Source organism: Phocoena sinus, chromosome 5, assembly GCF_008692025.1.
Source record: "Phocoena sinus isolate mPhoSin1 chromosome 5, mPhoSin1.pri, whole genome shotgun sequence".
Lineage (NCBI taxonomy): Eukaryota > Metazoa > Chordata > Mammalia > Artiodactyla > Phocoenidae > Phocoena > Phocoena sinus.
Window position 1 is genome coordinate 28768000 of NC_045767.1, and position 12943 is coordinate 28780942.

Genomic DNA, 12943 nt, shown 5'->3' on the forward strand with positions numbered 1-12943 from the left:
ATATTAGCTAAAATTTATCAGACACTTATCAAGTATCAGGCAGTATATCACTGCTTGTTTTCCCTATCTCATTTAGTCATTCCCAAGGTACTGTTATTATTCCTGCTTTACAGATAAAGAAACTGAAGCATAGAGAGGATAAGACATTTTCCAGAGTTTTTCCTGCTGGTAGATAGTGGAGTCCTAGTTTCTAACCAGATCTGCCAACTCCTGAATCCATACTCTTAACCCAGACCACACCATTGATGATGTTGTCTCTGTTTTGTCTTTTTTCTTCTTGTAAATTAAAGTATATTGTCAGAAATTCTATCTAGTACTTCTTGTTGAATACCACACTAACCTGTTATGTGACAGGTACACATAAGTTCTCAGTAAGAAAATAAGCTATTAATAGAGATTAGGCAGCATTTTATCAGGGCTGGGAAGTTTCTAATTGCGTTGTTAAAAATAATGTGTTATATCTATATGTCTTGATGAGGAAAGTTGATAATAATATGCTATTAATTTTAAAAAGATAGAATATTGTGATAAAAACATGTATATTTATATATTTTAAAAACTTTAAGAGAACCTGTTTTCATATTTATACAGTTTAAATTAGAAATTAAAAGAAGCCTATAAATTGATGTGTATATACTTACAAAATTATATTTAAATTAACATGAAAAAGAAGTGAGAAGGCTATGCACTAAATTTTTAATATTAGGTGCTTCTGATGAAAGAGATTGAATCGAAGGAAGCAGAGGCTTAACTTTTCTTTATACCTCTTATTGTTTGAATTGACACGGGGGGCATGTAAAATTTTTAGAATTTGAGAACAGAGTAGAAAAAATAAAATTTGAAACTTGGACCCTAAATGATTTTTTATCTCATTTGGGATTTTTAAAATAGTATTCTTTCCTAAAAATATTCGTTTTCGTTTTATGTTTATCATGCACTTGGCTGATTTTCAGCAAGTTGAATGTGGATTTTTATTACTATTTATTATGAGAAGAATATTACATTGTAGTAAGTGGACGAATAGAGAATTCTTTGGCATGTTTCTTCAGCATAGCTTGTCAGAACTTCATACTAACTGTAAGGTTGACATTCAGGATTGTGAACTTTACTTCCAAATTCAAGCATTCTCTTCTTAAAGTGTTGGGTACTGAGATCGCTGTTGATTTATTCATCACATGAAAGATTTGATATTAATCCATTAATTAGTAGAAGAGACTAGTCATATGAAAATATTTCTGAATCCTTTTACCTATCATTTTTCACTAAAAGAATGCTAGAAAGCCAATATTTGAAGACAGGAGCTAAAATGTTGAGATGCAATATTCTTAAACATTGGCTGTGAAATCCCTATAATTAGCATGACCCTTGGAGAATGTCATTGGATATTTGATGAAACAGGGCATGAACTCTGTCCTGCCACCCTGGGGGGTCTGTAATACTACCCAGAATGACGCCTGGGAATTTTAAACTACCAGATAGTTCTTATCTAAGAAATTCAGGGAGAAAGGCATTTGTCCACTCTAATGACTTCTGTTAGCAGATTTATGCCACTTAGATCAATATATTTCCACCTTCCCACCCCCTAAACTCTACTTCTTAGCTTTAAAAAAATGAAAGAAAAAAAGGAAGATGTGCCTGATCTCAATTTTGATAACTGAAAAAAAATATGATAATTTCCCAGAAAATCACTCTCGTTCATATTCTTTGTTACAATGTTTTTAAACATGCCTGGAGATACACATGCAAACACACAGAAAACCATTGACTTTCTTTGCAGAACTAATCACATATTTTAAGAAAACAAGTCGAATTAAATTGAAATAATAGACCAAAGAGGTTCTTTATTAAAAACACTTCAATCAGAAGTCATTACTCCCTTATAAACAACTTTTCTAAGTGGTCATTGTTTTAGTAATTATCAGACCGTTATCTTTCTTCTTACATCCATCTTGATGTAAAGATCAATGAAAAGAATAAATGTCTCCTTTATAAAGATAAAGACTGTTGGAGAAAGGATGTTTTTTAAAAAATCGCCTGTTAGAACCAAGGGTTTGCTCTTTGATTAAAAGTATCTCTAAAACAAATAACCTGCAGGCGTATATGTGTGTGTGACTAATGCAATTAATCTTCATGCTAGATTAACTTGATAAAATATTGACCTAATTTGGGATTAAAAGATTATGAGTAACATTTTGTGCTGAAGGCTGCAACATGCCTCATGTCAACGCAGTAATGACAGAATTAACCTCCCAAGCCCTCTTCAATTGGGGCATTTCTGAGCTGCTACTTGAGTAGTGTTTAGATGACCTGCAATGACTGGTGCACAAAAAGCCCAATGATGCTATTTTCTCAGCCAGCTGAGCTGCCTCTGTGATTCAGAAGCGTGCAAAGGGAAAACATATTCAAAAGACATTCTAGAAACGTCCAGATTCTGCTTGTCAAATAAATGTTTTAATTTACTAGTAAAACAAGTTGTCTGGAAGTACTTAAAACATTTTATTTTAGGTACAAAAATGCTATTTGTAAACATGGTATAATTGCTTACAAGTGTTAGATATTTTGCCATTAAATTTAAAGACTTGAAGGTAGAAAAAAATTTCCCCGTGGCTTCATTCTCTTCCTGATATTTTGTTTATAGTTTTCTGACAGTTAATGAAGAATTCCTACTGAGGGTTGTATGGATAGAGATAATGGTGTCTGACTCCTTTTTCTCATTGGGCTAACTGTATATATATAAAATTCTGATCTATACTTAACCCTCAATTGCCCTTGGGAATTAAGGATGAGGTTGCATAACAAATGAAACACATAGATGATTAAAAGGGATTTTTTTTTAAGTAAAAAAGCAATTATGAGAGAGAAAGAAAAGCAGCATTAGTGCAATCTGTAATTATTGAGTAGAATAGAATAAAACTGGCGAATGAGCCTTACATTCTTGAATTGATCATAATCTTCTTTTAATAGAGTTCCTAATTATCTGGATCCTGATTTCCCTTATTTGTATAAATACACTAACTTTGTGCATGGAACAGGGATTGAAAAATCTCCATTCTATCCACTTGTGAATTAGTTAAACTTGATATATGTGAATATGAGAAGGAAGGCTATCTCAGGCTGGACCGGCCTTATATGATGGCACATAATAATGATGTTCACAGGGGGCTTTGAAGAGTTGGAGGTCAAGTCTTTATTATAACAAATGTGAACTAATATCTAATCTTTCTACCATTAGAGCTTCCTTCTGGATTTCAGCAATCAAAACCCTTCATGTGGAGAACACATACAGTATGATTTTTCTCAAGTTGTATAACACACTGTGGATCCTCCTTACAGGAGTGACTTCCAGAGGAGAATTTTTGACCCATGTTATGACCAAGCTAAGAAAACCGTTGTCAATGTTTCTTAGAAGAAGTGCATTTTAAAAAGAAATAAATATCCTAATGCGTTTAATGAGCTTTTTATGGAAAGCAATATGTTAATTTGGAAAATGTGAAACAATAAAGTATATGAGCCAAATCATGACTCATTCTTTATTGCTTTTTCCTAAAAGTGTAAAATTCCTATCATCAATTAAGCCTATATATATTAGTGTATGTATATATATATATTCATATATAAATGTTCATATATAAATCTATATATTTATATATATATAAAATGACATATTGGTAGTTCAGTAGATGTGTGTATATGTACTAAAAATACCTCAAAAATATTTGTTACCAGGGCTTCTGATTCACTATGGATGGAGGGCTGCAGAGGCTGCTTTTTCAACAATTTCTTGCCTCTTATTCTTTCTGTATCATTACTCATTTCCTCTCCTTGTTTAGTGGTGTTTTCATTTGAAAGTAACTCAAAACCTTTTTGGAGTCTACATGGCTCTGCCATTTTATCTCTGCAAATATTTAGCACATTGAACCAGTCTTCATTGTTTTTCATATATAGAAACTCAGAATAAAAAGAAAAAATAACAGAAGAAATTGCTATTTTCTCAGATTCCATTAGTCCAGTCCATTGAATTTGGTATTTATGGCACCTTATACTTAAGATGTTTTCATAGATAAAAAGAGTTTTAGCTACTCTTGTCTTTCAGCAGGTCAGAAACAAAGGGTAAAAGAGATTGTAATCTTTCTGTCAATGAGTGAAATTGTCTCCACAAAATGATTAGTGCTTACATTAATAAATGAATAGCCAAGCACAAAACTGGAATTTGTACAATGCGCAAAAGTATTAATGTATTCCAAAGAAAAGAATGAAAATTATGTTTTTTTCTGACAGAAGTTTCCTTTATACTGTTAATATTATTCAAAGTAGCAGAATTTATTGATAAGTGTTCCATAACATTTGTACTAGTTTCATACAAAAAAGACCAAGGACTGTGCTAAAAGCAAATTGACTTTTTCTGTTCACATCTCCTTGACCTGTCTATGAACCTGTGATTCTAGACTAGCACCTCCTTCTTAAAACTCTTTTTATTTTTCTTCAGTTTCGTGGTGTGTCATTACCCAAATTCTTCTAGTACTTTGATGACTCTTACTACTTTCTTTCCTTTCCTGGATCCTTTTTTTTTTTTTTAAAACATACCCCTACTTACTCTGTTTTAGGTCCGTTTCATTTCTCTTTGGTAAACTCATTCTCTTGACTGCAACTATCAAATTTAAACCAATAGAATCAATAATTAACCCTGGTTATTTCTAAGGAGTAGTATTATGGAACACTTTCTAATCTCTAAAATATTTGATTTTTTGCAAATAGTATTTATTACTTTTAAAATTACATGTAATGAAAACATTTGTTTGTCAGCTTTGAATGACTTAAATGGTAGCTGAGGTCTTAGACCTCAAATTGAACTGAATCCATGATTTGAAGGTTTAGTTTTGGATGTTAGGGATGGTTGGAATTTCATGGTTGTATTTTTTTTTTTAATTAATTTATTTTTGGCTGCGTTGTGTCTTCATTGTTGCGCACTGGCTTTCTCTAGTTGCGGCGAGCAGGAGCTACTCTTTGTGGTGTGCGGGCTTCTCATTGCGGTGGCTTCTCTTTGTTGCGGAGCATAGGCTGTAGGTGCGGTGGGCTTCAGTAGTTTTGTGGCTCGCTGGCTTAGTTGTTCTGCGGCATGTGGACCAGAGCTCCAACCGGTGTCCCCTGCATTGGCAGGAGGATTCTTAACCACTGCGCCACCAGGGGAGTCCCATAGTTGTGTTTTTATTTTAAAGAGATCATAATAATATTTTTTCTTCCTTTGGAATTATTATAGTCATAAAAGGTAGTACTTTTGGAGTGTGCCAGCCTACAGAGGTTTAAAAGCTAAAACACGTGTCCTGTGGAACGCTTGTTGATTTCCTGCTCATTTGTTATTTTGAAGGAACAGAGCTGTCCCCTAACTTGCAAGTATCTGAGGTGCCCGCTCTCTCTGGAGTTTCTCAGATTCATCTTATTCTGCCTTGGTGGAATCATGAACCTTTTTCAAAGGTGGGTGCAGGGGTGGATTTGGATGTCACATTCTCACATTTTAATTTTTTGTACTCTGGGAGAAGTTCCCAAGGAGGCTCTGAAAACACTTCTGGTCAAAGAATAAATCACTTTACAAGTGCATGTCTTGATGGTGACTCCTTTTTGCAGTTATGTCCCCTTAAAAGTTTATTCAGGGACTGAATAGTTTTATTTATTGAATTGGACAGGAAATGATTTGACATCACTCGTATTATTCCATGTAATTGTTTCAGAATCTCTATGGCAAAAAATTTGGAAGGTATTTCTGGATGCATTTATCAGACTTCATATTTGAAAGTCAAATATTCTTCCTCTAATACCACCAATTAGAACAAAAAAATGCCGAGTCCTTGAATGCCAGTATTCCCCAGCATTTTGCCTTTATCTTTCCTACTCCATGCGCCATCTCACACACTACCCAGATTTTTAAAATCCCTACTATTTGTGCCAGTAGTGCCCATTTTCTTGTTTCATGTGGCCCCTCCAAGTCCCTAGGTTCCTCCTCTTCTCTCATTCTTTCCCCCCAGGCTGGACTCTGTGACTGGTTTCCCAAATTAATCTCTTACCAACATCCTTGATTCTTGTGTATGCCTATTCATCATCTACCTACAAAGTCCCCATCCTAGATTGTTGCCATGATCCACGTTCTCTGCCCCCATATCCAGGCAGCTGAACCTACCAAAGAATAATCACATAAACTTGGACATTGACCATTATAAAAATATGGTCCCCAGTTTGACCAGTCATTGTAACATGGTCCCCCATTTCAATATATTTTCCCAATCTTTTCAAAGAATGTAAACATCTGTCAGATTTCTCATGTAACTTGTTCAGCCTTTTCCTCTTGCCAGGGAATGATCTCTCGATTTATTGAGAAAATTGTGCCCATCACAACTGTGCTGCAAACTCCGCTACCTATAAGCTGTCTACATTCAGACCAGTCTTAAATGTTTTTTCCCTAAAGCTGGTGGATGGATCCATCTACCCTACCCTTTGGTTCCATAATTTCCCCATTTCACTGCACTTTACTCCACTTTTCAGGGCCCCAACCCTGAAAACTTCAAACTCACCGTTTCTAAAAATTCCTTTTCATGAGCCTCTAGGGGTACTCAAATCTCTCCCATTCAAATAAAATGTCCCTTAACCCTGGGGTCCCAGTAGTTATTATTCATTACTTTTTTCTCCTTTTCTCATCTAAATTTTACAAAAGAGCAGTCTTCACTTTCTATCTTTAATTTTTCAGTTCTCTGAAATGTGATTTCATCCCTGACCACTATATTGAAACTTCTTTTTTTAAGGTAACACATATATTTTAGTTTTCCAAACCCAACAACCATTTTTCATCCTTTTTTTAAATTGAAGTATAGTTGATTTGCAATGTTGTGTTAATTTCTGCTGTACAACAAAATGACTCTGTTATACACATTCTTTTTATATTCTATTTATATTCTATTCATTTTTCATCCTTATGTTACTGGAGTAGACACTGGACTTAAAAAGACATATATAATTGTTGAATTGCTTTGCTTTTTAGTTGGATTTTATTTTACACTAGAAAATTCACAATAATTTAAATCACTATAATCTGATGTTCTTATTTAGGTTTGCAAAGATATAAAACAAAAAGAGTTGTAAAGATACAAAAAAATAGATCACCTACAACAAAAACTACAAAACTACCATGGGAGTCCAGGTAAATTACCTGGGCTACCTGGATTCTGTATGAATTTCAGGAGAAGCTATTGTCATTTTTGAAAACAAGAGTAATGAAGTAATATTATGCCTTTGATGCATTAGGAAATAGTGATCTGGTTTAAGGAGCTAAGAGACTCTTTAAATGCATCACTTAATTTATACTGCTTCCTGTGGAGAAGAAAGCAAACTCTTCTATGTTAGAAAAGATAGAATTCGTTATTGAAATCATAAAGGAGAGCATAAGAATCCTGCTCTGTTACTGTTAGAGTCTATGAATACTAGCTCCTTGCACCCATAAAACTTCATTTTTGAAATTATTGTTAAGTAATATTCATAATGTAGCCATAATCCAAAACATCTGGACATACTAATTTTTGCTGTTTTAAAAACACTTAAATCTATTTCTTAGTTTCAGCCGAGCCTAAGCAGAGATTTTTTCTGATGATAAGGTAACTTTCACTTTAAGAAACTTGTAAGAAAAAAATGACCCAAATTATTTTAGAACATTAGATTTGTTAGTAAATGGAAATTGAGTAACCTTAATTATTTCACAACTATTTTTTAAAGAATTTTAGTAACACCTATATTGGAAAAATGTAACCCCCTCCTATAGGGACCTAAATTTGTTTCTATTAAATATACTTGAGTATTCACATCTATTAACTATCTCAGTTCTTGGAACTGATGCTCAAGTCCTTTATGGAAAAAAAAAGAGAAGAAATCCCACAGCATATTTTATCATCATAATAAATAGTATTAATACTATCATGATTACGGTCATGATTATTTATTTATTTTTGTCTTTAAATTTCATTAAGTAATACCATTGTCTTGGAAATTTATTACAGAGGGAAGAAAGCAAACACATGTCATTTGGCTATCTCAGCAATGTCAAAGTTTCCTTTCATCCTGGGGGCGGAGTGGGGGGAAGGTGTGGAGGAAGCCAGAGCAGTGTTAGGAGAATAAAGCTCCATCTTTCTTGGAGGTGCGGATATTATATTATAAATCCAATTTCTTATCTATCTTATCATCTGTCACTAGACAGAAGAGATAGAGGATGGTGGCAAACTCATGTTAAAAAGGCTGTCTTGGGACAACAAGGAGAAAAGTTAATGGACATGGATTTACAAATTATTAATGATTTTTCTTGTCATTTCTTGAAAAATGAAAGTATGCACACTGCCTCTCTTCCCAAACAGATTGCATTTTATTTCTCTGCAGTTTGTCCATCAGCCTTCACTCTGACAACATAATCCAGAACTAATCCAGAGCATTCAGTTTTCCTTGTTGGCTCTCAGGCAGCCTGCTCAGACAAATCCTGCTACCTGTCAGCTCTCCTGGGGGTGCCAAACCGGCTGCCAGGTTAACTCCTGGGGAAGCAGGAAGACCTGCTGATTTAACCCCAACTTCCCTTCCTGTAATCCGCAGTAAATAGGGAGGATGTGAGCAGGCTAACTCTTTTAATCAGGCCTGGATTCCTTGAAATCTGTTTCATATACAGCTTTAAGAACTCAGGTTATGAACATCCCGATGTAAAATCACATGGCAGTTCCTCCAAAATGTGGGGCCTAAAGAAGCAGATGGATCAGATACACTGAAAGGTCTTAATCTTCTAAAGTAGTCTATAGAACTATATACACCACTGTCCCGAGTCACATGATGCCTTGTAAATTCTTCATAACTGTCAGGATGAGGTCAAAATTGATTTAAGGGCAAAAAAATGGAAAAATAGCCATTTGGTTATTATAAAGACTCACACTTTGCTAATTTTTAATGCCTTTGCCATAATTTACCTTCTCTTTATCCCTGGCCTCTCCATTGTATGTCTGTGCACACACGTTAATTCTTGTTGCACGACAGCGAATTTGGATATTGTTTACAGATTGGTCTCAAATGATTCCAATATGAGCAAATAACTAGGCAAAGTTTTCAAATGAGTAAATGTAAACTAGTGTTGCATGGCATTTAAATGACTCACATTAAATTGATCAGGAATAAAAATGGAGCACATTGAAGTAAAAAAGCCTTTTAAAAATACTCACTTTTTATGCAAAAAGAATAACAACACGCCCCTTTCTCCTTGTTGGAATTCAAGGCACATCAGTCTACCTGCTCCTGCAGCATCAGTAATCCACCGCAGGAAAAACTTCCATGAACACGGCGTTCCAAGGCACACTTAAAAGTTCCACTAAGTTTAGCATTCTGAGAAATGTAATAAAACTTCAGTCAGCTCTTTCAGTATTAGGAAGGTAAGGTATCCAGGCTAATAGGGAGAAGGGAAGCATAGACCACTCCCCAGAGAGAGAAGCAGCCCTCTACCACAAGCAAGTGGTGGGAATCACTGTGATTCTAAAGAGGACCTTTACTTTTCCTCCATTTAATTGCAGGCTTTTCTTTAAGAGCAAGAAAGACAAGGTTTGACCCCTCCCTACTTACTTCCTCCCACAGGGCAGAAGATGACAGATGAGGAGATTCGTTATGCAAAACACCAAGATATGGTTCAGTGAAGTGTGAGTGCACTTGTACACAAATAAACATACGTGCCACTCACTTGATGGTTTCTGACCTAACCAGTTTTGAAATTAAGAATTTTATTCCTCTTCAATCAATGTGATGATGGATGTCTCTTTGTATGAATGGTCATATCTTAAAACTTATGCAGTAGAAATGAAAACAAGCATTTTGTTTTTTGGATACTCAACAGGATTTTAAAGTAAATCTTTTACTTTTTTCTATTTAACAGGTAATATATGTTTGTATTTATTTGAAAATGAAGATTTAATTTTTTTCAAACTTTTGTTTGGTTTGTTTTAGTTAGCATCCCTTTCACCTCTCTCTTTCCATGATCCATGTTCTTTCTTTCCTTCTACCCCTTTAAATTCCTATTTATTTTATTGGTGGTAAAGTTTACTAGGGTATCAGACAGTAATTTATCACGAAGCAGCTGACTTCCATAGTTAAGAAGAGAACAGGGATTAATTGTCAAACAACGCCATGTAAGATAAGGCTTGTTTTAAAGCAGAGCAATTCCTTTATGTTCTGTTTGATAAGTAGGCAATTATTAAGCTGAAATTTGGAAATAAAATTTGAAATCAGAAAGACAAATGAAATTGAAAAATTTGGCCACTGGAGTAAAAGTCTTCAAAGTCTTATATGAGACTATATTTATCACTATTAAAAATGTGTTTGAAAGACATCTTTATTACAGCAGTGACTCTAAGTTCTGCGATAAGATGCACTGGGGCTATAATCTTAGGATTGTCGAAGGATGATAATTGAGTCATTCACTCAGAGCCAGAGGCCAAGAAATAAGGACTTGGATAGAGGGAGATGGGTAGACAGGGTAGGGTTAGAGGAAAGCCAGTTGATCTGGGATGCAGCTCTGAGGGGAAGAAAAAGTAGCACAAAAGAGAAGATGGAGTGAACCTTCTGGGAGAAAAGGAACTTAAGGAGTCTATGTAAATGAGTCGAGAAGAGATGGGAAATTGAGAATAAAAAGAGAAAAAAGAGGCAGGAAAAAGTCTGTGACAGCAAGTTTACATCTGGATAGACTACATATGGACTGAAATAATCACAAAACTTTCAGAAAATAGCTTTAGCAATGCAATCTTTGTGCCACATTTAAATCATTAGAAATTTTAAAGGCACATACCTTAGCACATACATGCCAAATATAAGGAAACTCCCTGGATAGTTATACCAAGGCACAGAGGTTAAGAGTATGAACTGTAGGGCTGGGCTGGCTAGGTTTGAAACTTAGCTCTGCCACCCAGTAGCTAGGTACGCAGGGAGGTACTTATTTTCTATGTTTCATTCTCCTCTAAAATGGGAACTACCTATACCATAATGTTGCTGTTCAGATTATTTGAAATAATATATATAGTGTTTAAGATGGAGCCTGGCCTAGAGAATGAGCTTAAGGCAGTGTAGCAATGACTCCAGAGTACAAATGCACTTAAACCGCATTTAAATTTCCAGGGTTAGAACTTTATAGTCAGGAATCATAGATTGATATTTTGTTAATGAAAATATTGAGTTGTTTAAGGTTCATATTGGATGGAATATTTAGAATCTCTATATCAGAATTTTATCCAGAGCTTTAGAGCTTTAGAAAAGCTCAAATCCTTTGGGATACTGAGTAAATGGATTTTAAAACACTCATATACTACTTTGACCTGAGATTTTTCAGGGCTTAAGTTGACCTACTTCTTGTTTGTATTTGACTTATTCACTCAGTGAAGAACACACTATTTTCAGAACGGTTGTAAGTAAAGTGCCAGGATGCAACGTTAAAGCTATATATCAAATAGAAATACAAAAAAAAAAAAAAAAAATCTATAGCCACACTGAGAAACGCAGCTTTGTGGGTTTCTATTTGGTTTTTATGATATAAGGCAACTTCAGCTTGAGCAGTCATGCTTTTTAAAATACATTGACTGCTATACAATTAATTGATCAATATGTTGTAAACAAATGCTGAAAATGTTAGGTCATTTTTGATCATCTTTCCTTTCTAAAGTACCAGCTGTAAGATGCTATCTGGTTATCGATCATGTTTCTTATCGGCTCTGCACATTATGGTATGTTTGTAGTTGGTACATAATCTAAACAATACTGGCCTAATTCATTGACCTTTGAAACCTGGGTCTAAATGGCAGTAAAACAAGAAGACTGATCACATTTAAAGAAGTCTTTAACTTGGTCTGTCTGGCAAAATTTGAAATGATCATAGCCCAGAAAGTAAACTAGAGAGTACAATTTACCTGAGGAAAAAAATAGTGTTCAAATCGATGGATGTGAATAGAATTTGAACTTTGAATTTTCAGGTCAATTATTTTTTCAGAAAAGAACTATACTCATTTATTAGAACAGATATGAGACCAATTTCTGTCAGAATTTTGCCTCTTCTTTCAGTCAAGGGATAATGGGATAATGCTAGGATGGTCTGAATAAATTGTGGCTGATTTTAATTTGGGATGAACTATCTCAAAAACTTAAAGTTTTTGTGGTTTTGGCTTTTAGGACAAGAATTTGTCTGATACTTGGAACACATATGATTCAGTGAACACACATAAATCTTTTTACTAAATGAATTTGAAGTTCGTATTTAAATGATAAAAATAATCGCAAATTAAAAACAGAAGAGAGGAAAGACTAAATTAAGTAGAGCCAACGAACTAATGGGAATCTTTAATGAACACATTTCTATATTCTTCACCAGCTCCCAGCATTTGGACACATATCTACTTTGGCTTTTTTAATGAGTGTGCAGTACTCATATGTAACAGGCTTCTGCAACTTGTCCTAACATGATTACTTTTATTACCTAAAAGTATTATTTTGTATAGATGTACAATCAATATTTAACCAGTCTTCTTTGAAGGATACGATTGTTTTCAAGTTTTTACTATTTTGACCATTCAGATGCATGATATCTTTATGCCATTTCACACTTATTATTTTCTTATGATACATTCTCAGGAGTGAAATGAAAGGTTAGATAGTATCCATGTTTAAACTTCAACATATATTCTACACAACCTTTTAAAAAGTGTATTAATTTATACTTTAACTTCCTTTGCACATTATTGTTAGCTTTCATATTCTATTACGCGAATGATTTTTATTCTATTTTATTGTTTTTTAATCTGACAGACAAAAAAAGAGATATATTATTTTATTTGCACTTGTTTGACTATGAGAGTGACCAACTTTTCAAGTTTGTTGGCCATTTTATTACTTTTTTGACTGCTCT